At 45.1% G+C, this 20,545-nt stretch overlaps 1 protein-coding gene across 1 annotated transcript in view; it reads left to right on the top strand.

Annotated features, from left to right (window-relative positions):
- The first annotated feature begins 13,743 nt into the window (after positions 1-13,743).
- LOC136450517 (proteasome subunit alpha type-3-like) overlaps positions 13,744-20,545 on the top strand; it is a 39,035-nt gene continuing 32,233 nt past the window's right edge. The window contains exons 1-4 of the mRNA XM_066450988.1: positions 13,744-13,876; positions 17,613-17,723; positions 17,802-17,864; positions 18,619-18,784. The gene's annotated coding sequence lies outside the window, so the exon portion shown is untranslated. The remainder of the gene's footprint in view (positions 13,877-17,612; positions 17,724-17,801; positions 17,865-18,618; positions 18,785-20,545) is intronic.

Raw genomic sequence — 20,545 nt, 5'->3', positions numbered from 1 at the left:
AGCCAAGTGCTCACTATCCAGGAGCGATGGCGATTCGAATCGATTCCTAACCAGCTGGTGATTTATTCCTCACACAAACCACACTCACCGATCAAGTGAGCTACAGATCACCAATGACACTTTCCAAGTAGCCGCGGGATAATAGTCCAGGACCGCACTACCCAGGGACCGCCCGACTGCTAGGACGCACCTTGGGCTCACTCTTCGCATCCCCATCATACCCCCTTCAGCACCAGTCTACCAATCCGAGTTTATCCCGGCTCGAATAGTGTCACTAGCTTCACGGTCGAAAGGTACTTTATTCAGCCAGCTAAATGTGAGGCATGCGTTCAACATGACAAGAGGGACGAGCAACGATCGGTCCTTAATCGACACAGATGGAAACTAACAGCACCCCAAAACCCTGTCTGGTTGCCTCCAACTTTTCCATCCGGTCTCCAATTATCCATCACACATGGTTAATTCCAGGATATCATTCTTTCCATATCTAAATTCTTCCAGTAACCACCTATAAATGTAGGTGACCGGATATCACCGATCGCTACCAGTCTAAGCAAGGCTAAGCAATTATTCGATCCTGACTTAACAGGGTAAAAGGTAATAAGGTAGGCAAGGATAGTAATAAATGCATCAACGGTTTCAATCAACTCCTACAACTTAATGCAACAATATATAAACTCATATATATAGAAAGAATTGCTTTTATAAATTAGGAGACTTATAATGCTCCGGGCTTGCCTAGGATCCCACACTGAGTCAGTGTTAGTTAGACGACACTCGCTAAGTGAGCATCTCCCATCCTAGCACTTGTCCAGTCCTTCCACCTTCGGGATAGGTCCACCATACACCGTCTTCGGGTTCGGCTCCAACATCACGTCCTTCACGTGGTTCATCTAGCGCACCTAGATGAGATGCAAGATGCAAGTGCATGAATATGAAGAATGGTAATACAAGAGGCACCACATAAACATTCAAGACAAACACAAGATTATGCAAGACATAGACACCAATAGCTATTTAACTAACATCACACAACTAACTATAGAGAGCAAGCACATCAAGCATGACACAAGTTTAACAAGGTCACAAGTATCATAACTTGACCATCAACAAGGGCATAAGCCAAACTTAGCAACACATGGAGTAAGCAACCACAACTAGCATATGTCCATTTCTGGATTGGAAACAACAGCTTCATGTTTGGATCCTAACTAGAGTTATACAAATCCAATAGCCATGCAACAAGACATTCTGGAAAACTTATGAAATTTTATACAATTCATATTTAATCATCTTAGCATGATTCTCAAATTAACTAAGTCATATATACCCATTTATAGAAACTGGTCCACAATTGACAGAGAGCAGCCATTTCTGAAACCCAACTTTAAACAGGCATAACTCACAAACCACAACACCAAATACCACCAAATTTTAACAGCAGCTAGATACATGAATCATCTACAACTTTGTTATTATCACCAAAAACTCATTCAAATCCTAACTAGATCAAACACTAGCATCTTTCAGATCTACTCAGAATAAAATCAAAACCGGACAGAAGACTTAGAAGTCATGTAACTCCTACACTATCTGGCCTATGACCTTACAATCTGAACACAAGCAAGATCATAAAATTTTATACAACTTTTGTATTCACTACAACCATAGCAAACATCATTTACACCACGAAAATAATTGCACAAGCAAAACTGCAATTGCAACCCAACAGCAGTGGTACAGAAAACTGATCGGAACTTCACAGAAGCATAACTGGAGTTCTAGACCTCCAACAAACACGAACCATAACTTTTTGAAAAGCTTAGGAAGTTACCTACAACTTTATTATTCTCATATTAAGATTATTCTACAGTTAGAAGGGTCAATTAATCCAATAATTGCATCTCTGTCCAAAACATAGACATAAACTGACATGCCACTTTAAACAGCTATAAATGGAGTTATACTTGTCCAATAAATGTTGTTCTAGACTTTTTAGAAATCTTAGTAAATTCTAAACAACTTTGTTGTAAACACCAAAAGCTAATTCTACTAGTAAGAAGGCTCCACAATAAGAACAAGGAAACCCTATCTGGGTTTGGGCAGAAATAGCCATAGCGATTTAAGCAAGTATAACTCAAGATCTACTTAGCCAAAAATCATGATATTTAACTTTTTGGAAAGCTTAAGAAAATTACTACAACTCATGTATTTTCATCAAGTCATGATTCATAACTTAACTGAGCCAATTAATTCAAACATGCAGAACTATTCAGAGTAGGAGCAAAGCATTATAGGGCATTTGTTATTTTTATAACTCTTAAAATATAAATCCTAAACTTATGAAATTTTTACCAGACAACAACAATCACTTGATGAGCATCCCATAAAAATTTCACATTTATTTGAGCAAAATAACTACAGTTATGAAAAGTCAAATACAACTAGCATTAAAAACCTAACTGCATAAATCCATTTTTACAGCTAAAACTTTAAACTATAACACATAATATTATAGATCTACTGCATAGAAAATTTTGCAAGTATTCCAAAAAGTCCTCATTTTCTATTTTACGATTTTTGTATGAATTACTATGAATTTTCAAAGTTCATCATTCAAATCTGTAAAAAAACAAAAGAAAAGACATGTAAGTCTTGCATCGGGGTCCCTGTAGAAAACATTAATTAAACTACAGCGAAGGGGTCCTCAGGAGCACTATTCAAATGAGTCATGGCTTCGCAGAACGGCCCTTCCCTTATGTCGAATTGTTGCGCGCGGTCCTTGACGGGATTTGGAGCAGAGGATGCGCCGGAGCTCATCGTTTCCGGCCAGAGGAGGCTCGTCAGCGGCGTAGGAATGGCGGCGGAGCACGAGCAGGGCTGCGCGCACTCGCTGGTGGCCTTGGCTTGGCCCGAGGTGGAGCGTGGAGCCCCAGCCACGTGTGCTGGCGGCCTAGGCCGAGCGGCACCACGGTGAGGGCGCGCCGGCGACGAGTGGCTTCAGGCGAGGGGTGCGGGGGTTGCGGCGCGAGGTGAGGGAGGTGGTGGTGTAGTCAATTTGGGTGGAGGGAGGCTGGAGATGAAGGAACAATGGCGGCCATGGAGACGGGCGACGGCCAGCTCGGCCAGTAATGGCGGCGACGGTTGCGCCCGCAAGCAGCAGCAACACTAGAGGGAAGAAGAAAGGGAGGGCCAGAGCGAGTGAAGGGAAACGCGCTTGGCTCTCCGCATCGATGCAGGGGCGCAAGGACGCATGGCAGCAAGGTGAGGTGCTTAGCTCGGGCATGGAGGACACGTCCAGGACACGTGTCACCCAATGAGGCAAAACTCCGAACAGGTGGCGGGCGTCAGTGTGGACATGGTGGGGAGCAGATTTGGGCTATCTCGGGTGCGAATTGGACTTTCGGTCTAAAATGAAGTTTGCTCAACTCTGATTACTCTCCAACTTTTATTAAGGCCGCATGGTCATTAGAGCTCTTCAACAGTGGGTAATTAAGCCACAAACTGCTAGTGTCAGCGCATTGACAACGACAAGCAACCATTCAAATTGATGGTGAAAACGAGGTCAAACTAGTGCCATCTTTTTACATGCCCTTCTCCATGAACTTAGCTCCAACTTCCATTTTGGGGTCAAGTCAAGTTGCTTAACGAAATTTGGAGAACACGAGACATCAATGCCGATGGCGATGAATTTCTAGACTTGGAATATTTCTAAGTGCTGAAATCAGCAGTAGGTTCCAACTTTGAGCCACTGCTAGACTTAGTTCTGAGCCGATCCATGGTATACTCCAAAAACAAAGTTTCTTCTACATAACATGAGCTTCAACTTTTATTTAATGTCCAGCTTTAAAACAGGTGCAAAAGCTATAGTTCTACTTAGACCAAAGTAGGGTCACGATAAAGCTTAAATTATCCTTCGTGATCCATTGAAGCATTTTCTTGGCATTTGCTCGACATGAACCTTTCATGACTTTTGTTGTAGAGTTCATCTAGAGTCATTTGGGCATGGTTGCAAGATTTGGTTGATGATCGAGAATTCCATTCACTTTATAAAATAATTCAAGCAAGGACATAACTCGTCATTTCATGTGACCTCTTGATTCCAAACTTCATGAAACTTTTCCATGGATCAATATAGATGGGTATTGATGTGAGACATATGAAGATATTCCAATAACACCAGCCAAGAATATATCTTGAAAAGGGCCTATATGTAAAGCAAGGGTGCAATATCCAAGTTTAGGTTGGGGCTCATTTCCATAGGTTTAACCTTGACATCTTCATCATCACTTAATATGACATGTTTGAGCTCAAACCCATTGCTTAACTGGTGGCAAACACCTGGGGTGTTACACACTTCCTCAGGGATTGTGTCGATGGAGGGCAGATCATCATCGAGTTCGTCGAAACCGGTCGGCAACTCGCGGACGTCCTCACCAAGCCGCTCGGACGTCTTCGACTCACGGAGCTGAAGGAGATGATCGTCATAGAGGGGTACAAGGGATAGCAGTAGGATTAGAGAAAGATTGTTAGAATAATCTACTGTTTCCTTGTGTGAACACAACAAGGGAAGGCAGCGCCGAAAAGGCCCCCTGCTGTGATATTGTAGCCACTGCAGGTGCAGGCGCCACACAGCTCACCTGCAACACTATAGCCACATGTAGAGGCCGGCACAGAGTCAGCCCTGCTGTGTTATCTAGTTACTGTTGCAGCATGTGCGTTGTATTAGGACTAGATGGATAGAGTTGTATAGACTACCACGGCAACTCAGTAAAGAGAGTTAAGATTTGCCATCTCCCATACAGGGCTTCGGCCAATGCTGGTGCCTTTTCAGCTCTGTTCTCCCTCTTCTTCAACCTCTAGCCATAGTGTGTGGGGACGGACAACGCTTGTTTGTGGTCGGCTTAGCTAGTGGGTGCTTGGCAACACTAGCGGGTGCTCGGCAAGACTGGTGAGTGGTTCACTCACCTAAGTCGGTGATCCTATAGGCTAACAAGTGGTATCAGAGCCGTACAAGCGTTGTTGTTATACTAACCGCTGATGATGACGGGTGGTTCGAAGATGGGCGACAGCAGTGGCACTGCTGTGGCTGCCCAGCCACGACCGGAGGTCGTTGTTCACATGGTGCAGGAGGTCAGCGGCACCAGTTGGCCGATGCTGACTCGCACCAACTACGAAGAGTGGTCGGTGACCATGAAGGTCAAGCTCAGAGCCCGACGGCTCTGGAATACTATTGACAAGGGCACCGGCAATGAAGAAGATGACATGTCAGCGTTGGAGGCTATCCTCGCTGCTGTACTGGCGAAGTACAGGGAGCCGTTGGGGATGAAGAGCTCTACTAAGAAGGCGTGGGAGGCTATTGCGGCGATGCGCGTCAGTTCCAACCACGCAAAGAAGGCGACGACCTAGCTTCTAAAGTAGGAGTACACCAACCTCAAGTTCAAGGATGGTGAAATGGTGGAGGACTTCTCCCTCCGCCTACAAACACTCATTAGCAAGCTGAAGAGCTATGGCATCACCATCGACGAATAGGAGGCGGTCTCCAAGTACCTCCACTCCGTGCCTACATAGTATATCCAGATCGCTCTCTCCATAGAGATGATCCTAGACTTGTCCACCCTCACTATTGAGGATGTGATAGGCCATCTATGGGAGGTGGGCGAGCGCCTGGAGTAGGCAATAGCAACGAAGGATAGCGACAAACTGTGCTGACGGAAGAGGAGTGGACTGCTCGGAGGAACTCTGGGAAGGTAGCCTCCTCCAGCCGTGGTGGCAATGGCAAGCGCCGCGGCAAGGCTTCTTCAAAGAACAAGAAGAAGTAGGTCGACCCCAACGCCTGTCGGTGCTATGGGAAGATGGGCCATTGGGCATGGGAGTGCCTAAATCACAAGCAAGAGAAGAAGGCTAAAGTTCATGTGGCACAAGCTGATGATGAGGATGAGGCCACTATCCTGATGGTGACATTCTATGCACTGCACGACATCGAGGCCGAGGAGAAGAAAGAGGCGACGATGGTGGAAGGACCTAGGAAGGCCCTAAAGACTGTCAACCTCGACGAACCACGCGCCCAAGTCCACCTTGGATGAGTGGGCGCCGACCAGGAGCAACGGTGGTATCTGGACTCTGGTGCCTACAACCACATGACGGCTCCAAGGCATCCTTCTCCAAGCTCAATGATGATGTTACTGGTACGGTGAAGTTTGGTGACGGCTTAAGGGTGGCTATCTAAGGGCACGGCACCATCATCTTCAGGTACCAGAACTGGGAGCACCGCGCGCTAACGGATGTATATTACATCCTGTAGCCGTGTTCCAGCATCATCAGCATTGGTCAGCTGGATGAGCGTGGTAGCGAGGTACTGATCAGGGATGAAGTCCTTAGGATCAAGGACAGGGAGCAGCGACTTCTTGCCAAGGTGAAGAGGTCCTCGAACCAGTTGTACCTACTCGACCTGAAGGTAGAGCAGTTGGTGTGCTTGGCGGCAAGGCACACCGAGGAACCGTGGATGTAGCATGCCCGGTTCGGACATCTCAGCCTCGACACACTTGGTTGGCTAGAGAAGATGGTCCGAGGGCTATCCCACATCAAGCACGGAGGCGAGCTATGTGACAGCTTCCTAGCTAGGAAGCAGAGGAGGCTACCATTCCCAAAGGCGGCCAAGTATCGCGCGAAGGACGCTCTCGAGCTCGTCCACGGCGACCTCTATGGGCCGATCATACCAGCTACAAACGGTGGTCAGCGGTACTTCCTCCTGCTCATGGATGATTGTAGTCGCTACATGTGGCTACAACTCCTGACGAGCAAGGACAAAGCGGCGGCGGCGATCAAGAAGTTCAAGATGAGCGCGGAGGCCGATAGCGGCAAGAAGCTCCATGTGCTGAGGACTGATCACGGCGGCGAATTCACTTCGGTGGAGTTCGCTGCATACTGCGCGGATCAGGGTGTGGTGCGACACCACACCGCGCCATACTCACCACAATAGAATGGCGTGGTGGAGGGATGGAACCAAACGGTGGTCGGCATGGCCCGATCCATGATGAAGGCCAAAGGCATGCTGGCAAGGTTCTAGGGGGAGGCGGTGACCATGGCGGTGTTCATCCTCAACTGTGCTCTGACCAAAGCCCTGACGGGCAAGACGCCATTCAAAGCTTGGTATGGGCGCAAGCCGAGCGTGTCCTTCCTCCGGACATTCGGCTGCATCGGCCACATCAGGAAGATAAAGCCGAACCTCACCAAGCTAGAGGACAGGAGCACACCGATGGTGTTCCTAGGCTACGCAGAGGGTACCAAGGCGTACCAACTCTATGACCCACATAGAGACAAGGTGCTTGTCTCGCACGATGTCGTGTTCGACGAGAAGGCATCTTGGGACTAGAGTAGTCTGACCACGGGGGAAGCTAGCAGCTTCACCAACACCTTCATCGTCGAGAACCTGGTCATCCATGGTGGTGGAGACACTGGGAAAGAGGTGCCGAGCACTCTAGGAGGAGCGCCGAGCACTCCAGCGGTAGAGCCGAGCACTCTGGGGTAGTGCCGAGCACTTCGGAAGGGATGTCGAGCATGTCAGGAGTGGCGCCAAGAGGTTCTGTAGTGGTGGCAACCACTCTAGGACGGGTGCCGAGCACTCCCGTGGTGGAGCCAAGAGGTCTTGCAGTGGTGCCGACCAGTCCAAGACTGAGGCTGAGCACTCCTATAGTGGTACTGAGCACTGTAGGAGTAGTGACGAGCTGTCTAGAAGTAGTGTCGAGCACTCCAGGTGCTGTGCCGAGCACTCCAGCGGAACAGGGAACTCCATCGACACCGATTGAGTTCGCCTCACCATCAAGTGACATCACTGAGTTCGTGGATACCTTCCACGAAGGTAAGGAGGTGCGGTTCCACATGCTGGACGACATCGGCGGCGGCACATGACCCTCAGGACTGGCTGGTTGGCTGCTCAATGACGCAGAGCTGCTGCTCGTCAGTGTAGAGGAACCACCCATGTTCGCGTTGACCGAGCAGGACGGAAACTGGCGACGGGTGATGCTGAAGGAGATGAAGGCGATTGAGGAAAACAAGACATGGCAGCTTATCAATCCACCTCCAGGATGCCATCCGATCAGCCTGAAGTGGGTGTACAAAGTCAAGTAGGACAAGCTCAGCACCATTGTCAAGCACAAGGCACGCCTCATCGCCTGAGGCTTTGTTCAGTGCAAGGGCATAGACTTCGAGGAGGTCTTTGCGCCAGTAGCATGCATGGAGTCGGTCCATTTGCTACTAGCCTTAGCAGCAGCAAAGGACTGGCGCGTTCATCACTTGAATGTTAAATCGGTCTTCCTCAACGGCGAGCTGGCAGAGACGGCCTTCATCAGGCAACCTCCAGGTTTTGCCATCAAGGGAGATGAGCACAGGGTGCTCCGACTGCGCAAAGCGCTCTATGGGCTGCGGTAGGCCCTACGAGCATGGAACGTCAAGCTTGACGTCACGCTGGGTGAGCTTGGGTTTCAATGGTGCGCAACCGAGCACACGCTCTACACGCGGCGATAGGGGAAGGAGGAGCTCATCGTCGGTGTGTATGTGGATGACTTGATCATCACCGGCGTGCGCATAGAGGACATCAATGGCTTCAAGCGTGAGATGGTGGCTCATTTTCGAATGAGCGATCTCGGTGCACTCTCCTACTACCTCGGCATCGAGGTGAGACAGGGGAAGGAGGAACTCATGCTAGGTCAGAGCGCGTCTCCAAGCTGTTGGAGCGGAGCGACATGACTGAGTGCAAGCCATGCGTGACTCCGATGGAGAAGCGGCTGAAGCTGATGAAGGCCAGCACCGCGGCGAAGGTGGATGCAACACTCTACTGGAGCATCATTGGCGATTTGTGCTACCTAGTCCACATGAGGCCGGACATTGTGTTCGTCGTGGGCTATGTTAGTCGCTTCATGGAAGATCCCAGAGAGGATCACTGGGCTATAGTGAAGCAGCTATTGTGCTATATCAAGGGAACGGTGGATCATGGGATCATCTTCCTAAAGACCAGCGGGAGTAGGCTACAGCTCACTGTGTTCAGCGATGTAGACATGGCGGGGGACATCGACAGATGACGTTGCACCTCTAGCGTGCTTGTCTTCCTCGGGTCGGCCCCAATTTCATGGTTGTCGTTGAAACAGAAGGTGGTGGCGCTATCTACATTCAAGGTAGAGTACGTAGCGGCGGCCACAGCGCGCGTGCTAAGTTGTGTGGCTACGTCGACTGCTGGCGAGTTGATCGGCGTGGAAGCTCACCCTCCAGCACTGATGGTGGACAACCAGCCCGCCATCGCCCTCGTGAAGAATCCAGTTCTGCACGACCGAAGCAAACACATCGACGTGAAGTTCCACTTCCTCAGGGACTGTGTCGATGGAGCGTAGATCATCATCGAGTTTGTCGAAACTGGTCGGCAACTCGCGGACGTCCTCACCAAGCTGCTCGGACGTCTTCGACTCACAGAGCTGAAGGAGATAATCGGCATAGAGGGGTACAAGGGATAGCAATAGGATTAGAGAAAGATTGTTAGAATAATCTACTGTTTCCTTATGTGAACATAGCAAGGGAATGCAGCATCGAAAAGGCCCCTACTATGATACTGTAGCCGCTGCAGGTGCAGGCGCTACACGGCTCACCTGCAGCACTATAGCCACATGTAGAGGCCGGTGCAGAGTCAGCCCTGCTGTGTTATCTAGTTACTGTTGCAGCATGTGTGCTGTACTAGGACTAGATGGATAGAGTTGTATAAATAGACTACCACGGCAACTCGGTAAAGAGAGTTTAGATTTGCCATCTCCTATATAGGGCTTCGACCAACGCTGGTGCCTTGTACTATGTGTATGCTCTGTTCTCCCTCTTCTTCAACCTCTAGCCATAGTGTCTGGGGACGGACAACGCTTGTTCATGGTCGGTTTAGCTAGTGGGTGCTTATCAAGACTGGTGAATGGTTCACTCATCTGAGCCGGTGATCCTATGGGCTAACAAACCTTTGTTATAATCTCCAAGAGGGGTAGAGACAATTTTGTATGGAAGGAGGGCATCTTCATCTGAAGAACCTTGTGGAGTTGTAATTTCAGGGCTGCATCTTCACTGCTAACATTTGAAATCTTTTAATCAGCATCAATGTATTTGCCCTACAACTCAGGATCTAAGTCCCTATATTGTTGCCCTGGAGCATCATCAACTACTTGATCCCTAAAAGAAAACACATGAAAGGCCGATCATTATACTGCTTGGCTTTGCATTTAGATCCTCAACCATAGAAAAACACAATTATTGGAGGCTAACTGCTACTTGATGTAATCCATACCATCATTACCTGATGAGAAACCACAAATTTGCACATGACTTTCATCAAATCTGGACTCTGAGGATGACCGCAGTTGATCGCATCCATCAATGTGGCTTGTGGCAGGCACTTAAGCATGGCAACACCAGATGAAAGACATCACGACGCGCATAGCAAATGAAGAGGAGATGGCGCTGCGAAGCGGGTGCACAGAACCTGCACCCCTATGACGGCCACGAGCCTGGGCGGAGATCAGCCAGCGAAGGATGAGAGGCGAGTATGCGGACCTAGCGCGCTGCGAGGCCCGCGCACTGAACCTGCGCCCTGCGGGGAGGGATGGTGCAGTGACGGGCACGCACGTAGTCGGAGGACTGCCGGTGGTCGGAGGCACCCTCCTCCCATCTGGGCTCACTGCGCCTGCCTCTGAGGCCGGGATTGGGAGGGGGACGGCCGAGGCTGCAGCGCTCGAGCCCCACGCCCGCGCCGGGGTGGCCACAGCCGCCGTGCCTATGCCTGTGCTCGCCGCCCGCGCCGAGATGGACGGGACCAGAGCGGTCGGGGCCGCTGTGGCCTCCACCCGCGCCGGGATATGGCCGGCACCCCGCCCGCGCTGGGGTCGCTGCCCCGCCTGCGCCGCGAGGAAGGAGGTGCGGGGGCGGTGGAGCCGGAGAACCGGAGGAGAGAAACGCGTCACGGAGAGGTGAGTCGCTCGCGAGCGGGTTCGCGAGGATTCGCGACGGCCCGGTTTCGCGGCCTAACGGGTGAGAGACCACTATGCCCCCGATCAGACGGTCGGTGTCGATTGATGGCTTGATCCGATGGCTAGAGGGTTTTGCGGGTGACGTGGACCTATCCGTTAGCCCGCTTTTGGTGAAGAAATCGTGGACAGAGATATTTTGGAATACTATCAGATGAAGTGTTACAATGTTATTCCGTGCGGTTGTGCGGTCATTAAATAATACCAACAAACATTTCTGATACTATATGGATTTGATTCCGCGGCAATATTCTAGCGATTCGACGTGGGTCGATTTGTGAGTCTTCGGTGGCTTAAGCACTCAAAAGTCAAAACATAAGAAGTTTATCCTGGTTCGGATGTTTAGCCCTACGTCCTGGTGTTCTCCATGTTAGGAATGCTCCGATTAAGTTCTTACAATTGGGAGAGAGAGGTGTGTGGTAAGAGAACGTTGTGTTACTGATCTCGAGTTTTCTTTACTCGGACCAATATGCAAGAACATGTTTAATTGATTGAACATGTTAATCCTGACCCTAAGTACTACTCTATCCATAGTATATATTCATTTGAATTAGTTTCCTTTAATTTTCCTACCAACAATTGGACAAAAACTAAAGCAGCAGTTGCTATCATTAACCGCTCAAATAACTAAAATCATTCTTTAGTATCACATAGACTACCCAACAATTTCTCAAGGAACTGTAATTTTCTTTGTGATCCGCTTATCAAAATAATCGTTAGTGTCTTTTCAACTATATATTTGTGATGATTTTTTGTGTTTTTCTTTTCGTAAAACTTAGCAAATTTGTGTCAAATCGCAACTTTCAATTGGGTCTCCTTGGTGACTCAACTAGAGGGATTTGCCTCACCAATCAGTGAGAGTCTGACTACATGTGCTTAGATGCTTATCCGGTGAATGCATTCCTAATAGTTAACTTCAGTATTTAACCCCCCTCGTTTTAGGTTTACTGTTACAAGTCAATGTTCGCCGGTTGCTGGATCCATGAATTATATGCCTATATATCTGATACCGTGTGTATAAGTGTGTTTTAGCCTTTGGCCCACTGCCGTATGGCCTAAGATTTTAAACTTTGTTATGTAGCTATATGCAGAATGATGGATATTCATGAATATAACATGCATATTATAGCCTGTCTTGGTATTCTGATTCCATAAATCTACCGTTGATTCATTTGATGATGAAAACAATATAATTTATCTTTTTAATAATAACTATGGTGAGATTACTCAATAGACAAAATGCCTGAGCTCGATCAAATTACACATGGAATTTCAATTATATATTTTCTAGTGATCAACTGGTTATCTTCCATGCAAAATTAGAGCAACTCGAGACTTTCTATTTCTTTCATAAATGATAGAAATAGAGATTTTGGTGAAAAACTATTCTCCAACAGCCTCTCTAAATAGTTATTCAAATATAGTTATCTTCTATTCTAGATATTTCGCTAGCCAATATAAGAAGACGAGAATGGCTCTATAGAGTGCGGACGCTATATAGAAAAACTGTTGGAGAGTGAAAAGATATAGAAAGTGATTTTTATGCAAATGACTCTCCAAATGATGATTTAGAGAGTGAGATTCTTCGAGATGCTCTTACAAAGAGTGGTTTGTCACATTTTCTTTATCGATAAGAGTTAATTCTTATTACTGAATAATTTGTCAACTAGGATACTTCTCTGTTCCCTTCAATTTCTCCCTTTGTTTCAGCCAACAAACTATGTTTTATTGTATTTAGTCTTCCCTCCTTTTCTGTTTCCAGGGTTTAGTTCCTTGATACAAGTCTTTCAGGCGTTGACTCCCTTCCTAAAATAGCAACATAGCATAGATGAACAAATTACAAATTGTATACATTGTGTTTTAAGCAGCATTCCATACACTGTGTTTTTTCCTCTGAATTTCTGATCTCCTATATGGGTCTTGAAAATATGTTTAATTTGTTAGTGCCTGCTCAAGTACAAACAATTTTTTTTTTTAAATGGCTTATTGCAAGTCACAGGCACAATCAATAGGGTCAGCTCATTGGCGCACAAATCAGCAACGGGCGCGGCGAAGGGCGCCTTCCTAGGTGTTGTTTTTTTTTTTTTGGCATTTGAGCTCCTGCATTTGAAGGCTGGAGGCCTCCTTAGCTTAGGGGCTCTGGCCCAGGTCGACCTTCTTTTTTTTCACTAGCCCAACAGAGAACCTTTCACGGCCCAGCTAGAGATAGTTTAACAATCGAAATAGAAACAGAAACAAAAACGCAAAGTTTATCGGAATTTCTATTCATCATGCGGGTGATGGTTATTTATGTTTTCATTCAGGTGGTGTTTGGATTCGATGACTAAAATTTAGAAGGCGCGTCGGAAGAATATTACTTGGGGTGTTCGAATATTAATAAAAAAATAAATTACATAATCCGTTAGTATTCAACGAGATGAATTTTTTAAGCCTAATTAATCCGTCATTAGCACATATTTACGGTAGCCCCACATTGTCAAATCATGGACTAATTATACTTAAAATATTTATCTCATAAATTAATTATAAACTATGCAATTAGTTTTATAATTAGTCTATATTTAATACTCTATGTATCAAATATTTGATTGGACAGCTAGTACAAGCAAACACCGCCTTTAAGTCTGTTGCCGTTTGTGTCATGTGGGCTCAATTTGTTTTGTTGTTTTAGTCCATTTGTATGTTACATGGATACTGGAGACGGAGAGGGAGGGATTCATCTGTTCATCTTCTCGTCTTCTATCCTCTTCCGACTCGGAGGAGCTGCGGCCTGCGGGGCGTCGCCCCTCACCACAGCTGCGAGCTGCAGGCGTCGTCCCTCTTTTCAGGTGCGGCCTGCGGACGACGTCCCTCACCTCAACCCCACTCCCCTCCACAGCAGCTTCCATCTGGTCGCGCCCGTTGTGCTCCTTCACCTCAACCCCAATCCTCTCCCTAGCAGCTTCAGTTGGTCGTGTACAGGATGTCTCCGACGAGCAGAGTGGGCTGCTCCGCCCAACAGGTGCGCGTATCTGAAGACTAGTGTTGATTTCCCCCCGATGCGATTCAGTTTCCCCATTCTATTTAGGTTCATGTGATTGCGCCTGCATCCCCTTCTGCATTTCACTTCCAGCATGCCGTGTCAATTAGTTTGGCATATGTTTATTCTGTTGAAATGGATGCATCATTTTTAATTGTGTATCAGTTAGTTTTCTTGTAAAATCACTGTGTATTGTTCTCATAATCTGTGGTTGTTATAATTATTTCTTCAGCGTGAAATTCATTGTGTAGTGTTTTCATAATTTGTATTTGTGTGATAATTATTTCTTCAATGCGATTCAATTTTCCCATTGTATTCAGGTTCGCATCTGATGGCACACCCATTTGTTTTAAAATCAATTTGTATTGTTTATTTCTCTATGTTGTCAATGCCGGAACAAATTGGTTGTTGGCCTTTTGTTCTAGTGTGCTGTTTGATGAAGAAAGAGAGAGGGAGAGGGTTCTGTTTTTTCTCTACTCGCTTCCCGTCTGGTGCCTGCATTGCACGCATGGCCCCTTGTGCATGTAGTTCAGTTCAGTCTTGTTCTTCTTTATTTAGTTTTTTTTGGAATTTCTATGTGTATGAATAAGTATCCTTGATACATTTATTCAAGAGTCTCTATTTTTTAGCGCTGGTTATTTCAGTACTTCATAATTGTATGATGTGTCATTTTCAAGCAATGGTGATGTATTGTTAGTGTTTAGTTTCAGTTTTCTCACAGATTCAATGTTTTTTTGTTTGTGATTTTAAAGGAACCACAACAGACAATTCAGTTTGCTCAAATAATATAATTCTTAACAGATTATTGCTTGTGGAGGCTAGTGCTCTAGTTCCTCTGTTTTCTGATTTTGACAGGGCTAGGATGCGGACTTGTGTGTTTAATTATATATGGTGGTTTAGTTCCTTGAGTTATTGCATTGATATAAGATATGATTTGTGGAGTCTAAAATGCATCGATCGATCCGTCCCTGAGTTTGATATTGCTAATTATATTGGAACTGAAACTCCTACTCAGGTCATGCAACACTATTTTGTTACATAGGTTTTTTTTAAAGCAGATTACATAGTGAGGTTAGAGAATATTTGCAGATGAAACGTGTAATTATTATCTTGTACAGAGTACTATGCTATTAAAAAACAAGAACATGTATTTCACATATTTCATTAAGAGAAGAGGGAGTGCAACAACACATCAAAGTACTCTGTTGTGCACCTGAACTTTTGTAGTTCCAGTTATCTGTCAGTTGAATTAGTTCAAAGATTCGGTGTTTGTTTGTGTGTATCACATTTCATAGTCCACCTGAACTTTTCCACTTTTTTTCTATATTGCATGCTGAAAACATTTTAACTAGAACGAATTGGTTCTAGTGTGTTGTTGGTGCAAGAAAAAGAGTTTTGTCTGTACTCGCTCCCCGTCTGGTGCCTGCATTGCACGCATGGCCCCTTGCGCATGTAGCAAAATCTCAGGAGTTTCTGTATCTACCCACCCACCCTTCCTCTCTTCTCATGATATCTAGGCTAGGGTTCGTGAGAGAAAGACATGGGACTTCAACCAAGTTAAGTGCATTAAGGATGAAAGGGAGCATCTCTTGGTAAAGGAGGATGAGATCCGACATCGATGGCAAGAGTATTTTGACAAATTGTTCAATGGTGAGAATATGGACACAACCTTTTAGTTGGATGACTCTTTTGATGACACCAATAGGCGCTTTGTGCGGAGAATCCAAGAATCTGAGGTCAGAGAGGCGTTGAAAAGGATGAAAGGAGGTAAGGCGATGGGACCGGATGGTATCCCAATCGAGGTGTGGAGATGCCTCGGGGACATAGCTGTAGTATGGTTGACCAAGTTGTTCAACCATATTTTTCGATCAAACAAGATGCCTGATGAGTGGAGGAGAAGTATATTGGTACCGATCTACAAGAATAAAGGGGATATTCAAAGTTGTACAAATTACCGGGGAATTAAGTTGATGAGCCATACTATGAAGCTATGGGAGAGAGTTATCGAGCATCGCTTGAGAGCAATAACGCGGGTCTCTATGAACCAATTTGGTTTCATGCCCGGAAAGTCAACCATGGAAGCCATTTTCTTAATAAGACAAGTTATGGAGCGGTATAGGGAGAAGAAGAAGGACCTACACATGGTTTTTATTGACTTGGAGAAGGCTTATGATAAAATACCAAGGAATGTTATGTGGTGGGCTTTGGAGAAACATAAAGTCCCAACGAAGTACGTCGGGCTCATTAAGGACATGTACAACAATGTTGTGACTAGAGTTCGAACAAGTGATGGAGACACGGATGACTTCCCGATTAGGATAGGACTACATCAAGGGTCAGCTTTGAGCCCTTATTTGTTTGCTTTAGTGATGGATGAGGTTACAAGGGACATACAAGGGGACATCCCTTGGTGTATGCTTTTCGCGGACGATGTAGTGCTAGTTGATGAAAGCCGAACAGGAGTGAATCAGAAACTGGAGTTATGGTGGGAGACTTTGGAGTCCAAAGGTTTTAGACTTAGTAGAACTAAAACTGAGTATATGAGATGTGACTTCGGCACTACTACTCGGGAGGAGGAAGATGTTAGTTTGGAAGGTCAAGTAGTGCCTAGGATGGATACCTTTCGATATTTAGGATCAATGCTACAGAGGGACGGAGATATTGATGAAGATGTTAGCCATAGAATCAAAGCAGGGTGGATGAAGTGGCGGCAAGCGTCTGGTGTCCTATGTGACAAAAGGGTACCACAGAAGCTAAAAGGCAAGTTTTATAGGACGGCGATTAGACCTGCTATGTTGTATGGTGCAGAATGTTGGCCTACGAAAAGACGACATATTCAACAGCTAAGTGTCGCGGAAATGCGTATGTTGCGTTGGATTTGCGGACATACAAGAAGGGATCGAGTTCGGAACGATGATATACGTGAGAGATTAGGGGTAGCGCCAATTGAAGAAAAGCTTGTCCAACACCGGTTGAGGTGGTTTGGACATGTGCAACGGAGACCTCCAGATGCACCGGTGCGTAGTGGAATCCTAAGTCAGGATAGTAACGTGAAGAGAGGCAGAGGAAGACCGAAGTTGACTTGGGTAGAGGCAATAAAAGGAGACTTGAAAGGATGGAATATACCCAAAGACTTAGCCTTAGATAGGAATGCTTGGAAGACAGCTATTCACGTGCCTGAACCTTGATTGTTTCTGTTGGGTTTCAAATCTAGCCTACCCCAACTTGTTTGGGACTTAAAGGCTTTGTTGTTGTTGTTGTTGTTGTTGTTATTTCGGTTCACTGTTTCAGAGCACTTTTTTTTCAGAACCGTATCTAATATCATGTGCTTTGATATTATCCATCAAATCTCTTGTGTAGCAGTAATATATTAAGTAGCTTATTCATTCTTTGATTGTATGTCACGCAGATCAGTTCAGTCCTGTTATTCTTTATTCAGGTTTCAGTTTTTGGAATTTCTATGTGTATGGATAACAGGATAAGTAGCCTTGATACATTTATTCAAGAGTCACTATTTTTCAGAGCTTTTTATGTTTCTGAATCAGATGGCACGAAAAAGGAAAAATTATACAGAGCATGCTGATCATTCATTTTCTCTAAGAGGAGGCCAACATCTCAACTTTTAAAATTTTGAAGATCTAGAAGATAATGATAATGTAAGCTTATCATTTCTCAAAATCCTATTTTTATATTAGTTTTTACATTCTTATTAGTTTTGACATTTCTTTTTTTAGGCTACTCTGTTTGCCACACATTTAGAAATGTTGGACAAGTTTATTGACTTCTGTAAGCGGAAGGTTTGTTATCATTGATATTGAATGCATATGGATTAAGATTTTTCATTGTCCAATGGAAAAGTCACCATGCCACTGAATTGTACCCTTTTTATTGATACATAATATTACTATGTCACATGTAAGCTGATCATTATTACTATTTCATAGTTAGAGAAAGTGTTATCAACTTTTCAGAGCACTATTGAATCAAGAAACATTAATCCCTAATAGAAGTTGGGTTCACTACTTGGTTTAAAAAAACTGAAACAATGTAATAATGGGAGAGTCTTACCGCCTGTGACCGGAAGGTCCCGGGTTCGAGTCGCGGTCTCCTTGCACAGGCGAGGGTAAGGCTTGCCATCGACACCCTTCCCCAGACCCCGCACAGAGCGGGAGCTCTCTGCACTGGGTACACCCTTTTTTTAATGTAATAATGAGAGAGAGACCAAAATTAAGCACCATACAGTTACCTGTTCTTGGCTTGATCTGATTTTAACATTTTTCTTCATTATGGTTCTAATTCATTGTTCCTATATAATGAAATGAAAGATATTTATATTTTTAGGTCCCCCTCTCTAAATGAAATGCACTTTTTTACAATCTATGATTATTTGAAACGAAATCTAGTTTTCTTTAGGTATACCTGCATATTAATGAAACTACATGCATTTGATCTTTTTTCAATCATCTGTGTTGTATCCATTCCCGAAGTTGTGTACACCTGCATATAAATGAAATGCATTTTTTTTCAATCATCTAATCAGAGCTCGTACAGGCAGATCAGGTGATCACAGATTATGCACGGTCACATACTAGAGCCCACGGACAAACGTCATATCGTCTTGACATGAGAAGGAAACGTTTGGTGCTTCTATTGGCATTTGGAGCGGCCGTGCAGGATGGCCGTGCAGATTGCCCGTAGAGAGAAGGGTGAACAAAAGGTACAGATAGACTATTACTCTATGTGTGATTCCTATTTCTGTTCTTGTTCTTCAGAGCATCAATAACAAAGAGCTGATCCGATATTAGTATGTAGACAAATCCATTTCAGCAAAGAGCATCAACAGGATGATCGAGTATGTTTTAGTGAAGGATTTTTAAGTACTTTTTCTTGATCTATTTCATTCGCATCTTGTTGGGTTGGCCTTGCATTATGGTTGGCTCGAGCTTTTCTCTTTGTCTTCATCGTTGATTCTATTCTGTAGATCTGTTTCAGTATGTCCTTCCTTTTATTTTTTTCTTGGTCTCCAAGTTGATCGTGTTCAGTTAGCTTGCCAAAAGGAATATGAGTGGTTGGATATGTAACGTGACTTCTTGTGTAAGTTGTTGCGTTCGGGGGGAGAGGGAGGACCTGGTTGATTATTTTATTATATTTTTGCGTTCATTCTTACTGGAGAATTAAGTTGATGAGCCATACTATGAAGCTATGGGAGAGAGTTATCGAACATCACTTGAGAGCAATAACGCGGGTCTCTATGAACTAATTTGGTTTTATGCCCGGAAGGTCAACCATGGAAGCCATTTTCTTAATAAGATAAGTTATGGAGCGGTATAGGGAGAAGAAGAAGGACCTACACATGATTTTTATTGACTTGGAGAAGGTTTATGATAAAATACCAAGGAATATTATGTGGTTGGCTTTGGACAAATATAAAGTCACAACGAAGTACGTCGGGCTCATTAAGGACATATATAACAATGTTTTGACTAGTGTTCGAACAAGTGATGGAGACACAGATGACTTTCTGATTATGATAAGACTACATCAAGGGTCAGCTTTGAGCCCTTATCTGTTTGCCATAGTGATGGATGAGGTCACAAGGGACATACAAGGGGACATCCCTTGGTGTATGCTTTTCGTGGACGGTGTAGTGCTAGGTGATGAAAGCCGGACATGAGTGAATCAGAAACTGAAGTTATGGCGGGAGACTTTGGAGTCCAAAGGTTTTAGACTCTAGAACTAAAACTGAGTATATGAGATGTGACTTCGGCACTACTACTCGGGAGGAGGAAGATATTAGTTTGGAAGGTCAAGTGGTGTCTAGGAAGGATATATTTTGATATTTAGGATCAATGCTACAGAGAGACGGGGATATTGACGAAGATGTTAGCCATAGAATCAAAGCAGGGTGAAGTGGCGCCAAGCATTTGGTGTCCTATGTGACAAAAAGGTACCACAGAAGCTAAAAGATAAGTTTTATAGGACGACGATTAGACCTGCTATGTTGTATGGTGCAGAATGTTGGCCTACGAAAAGATGACATGTTCAACAGATAAGTGAAACGACCCCAATTTTCGCGATGGGAAATCCACAGCGTCGAAGTGTAATAAGATCGTTGTAGATCATATTACCCAAATTCCAGTCGAATATCACATCCATACAACGATAATATCAGAGTACAAATAGTGCGGAATTACATAACTTATTACATCGCCGCATTGGCGGAATCAAAAGTAGCATTCATTCAGAACAGCTTGAAGATAAGATCGCCAAACTCGAGCGTAGGCACGAACCCCTCAATCATCAAACTCCTCGGAGCTATCCTCCTCTGCGGAACCTGTGTGCCAAAATTTATCAGTACGATTTGTGCTGGCCACTTCCAACCCTATGAGCATTGCTTTGTGGAAATTGGATGCAAGCTGGATATAAGCAAAATGAACCTATAAGGCTGGGGTTTCCTATGCAATAGCATATCAAGTAA

The sequence above is a fragment of the Miscanthus floridulus genome, chromosome 5 (genome assembly GCF_019320115.1).
Source record: "Miscanthus floridulus cultivar M001 chromosome 5, ASM1932011v1, whole genome shotgun sequence".
NCBI lineage: Eukaryota > Viridiplantae > Streptophyta > Magnoliopsida > Poales > Poaceae > Miscanthus > Miscanthus floridulus.
This window is presented reverse-complemented; position numbering and strand designations above follow the sequence as displayed.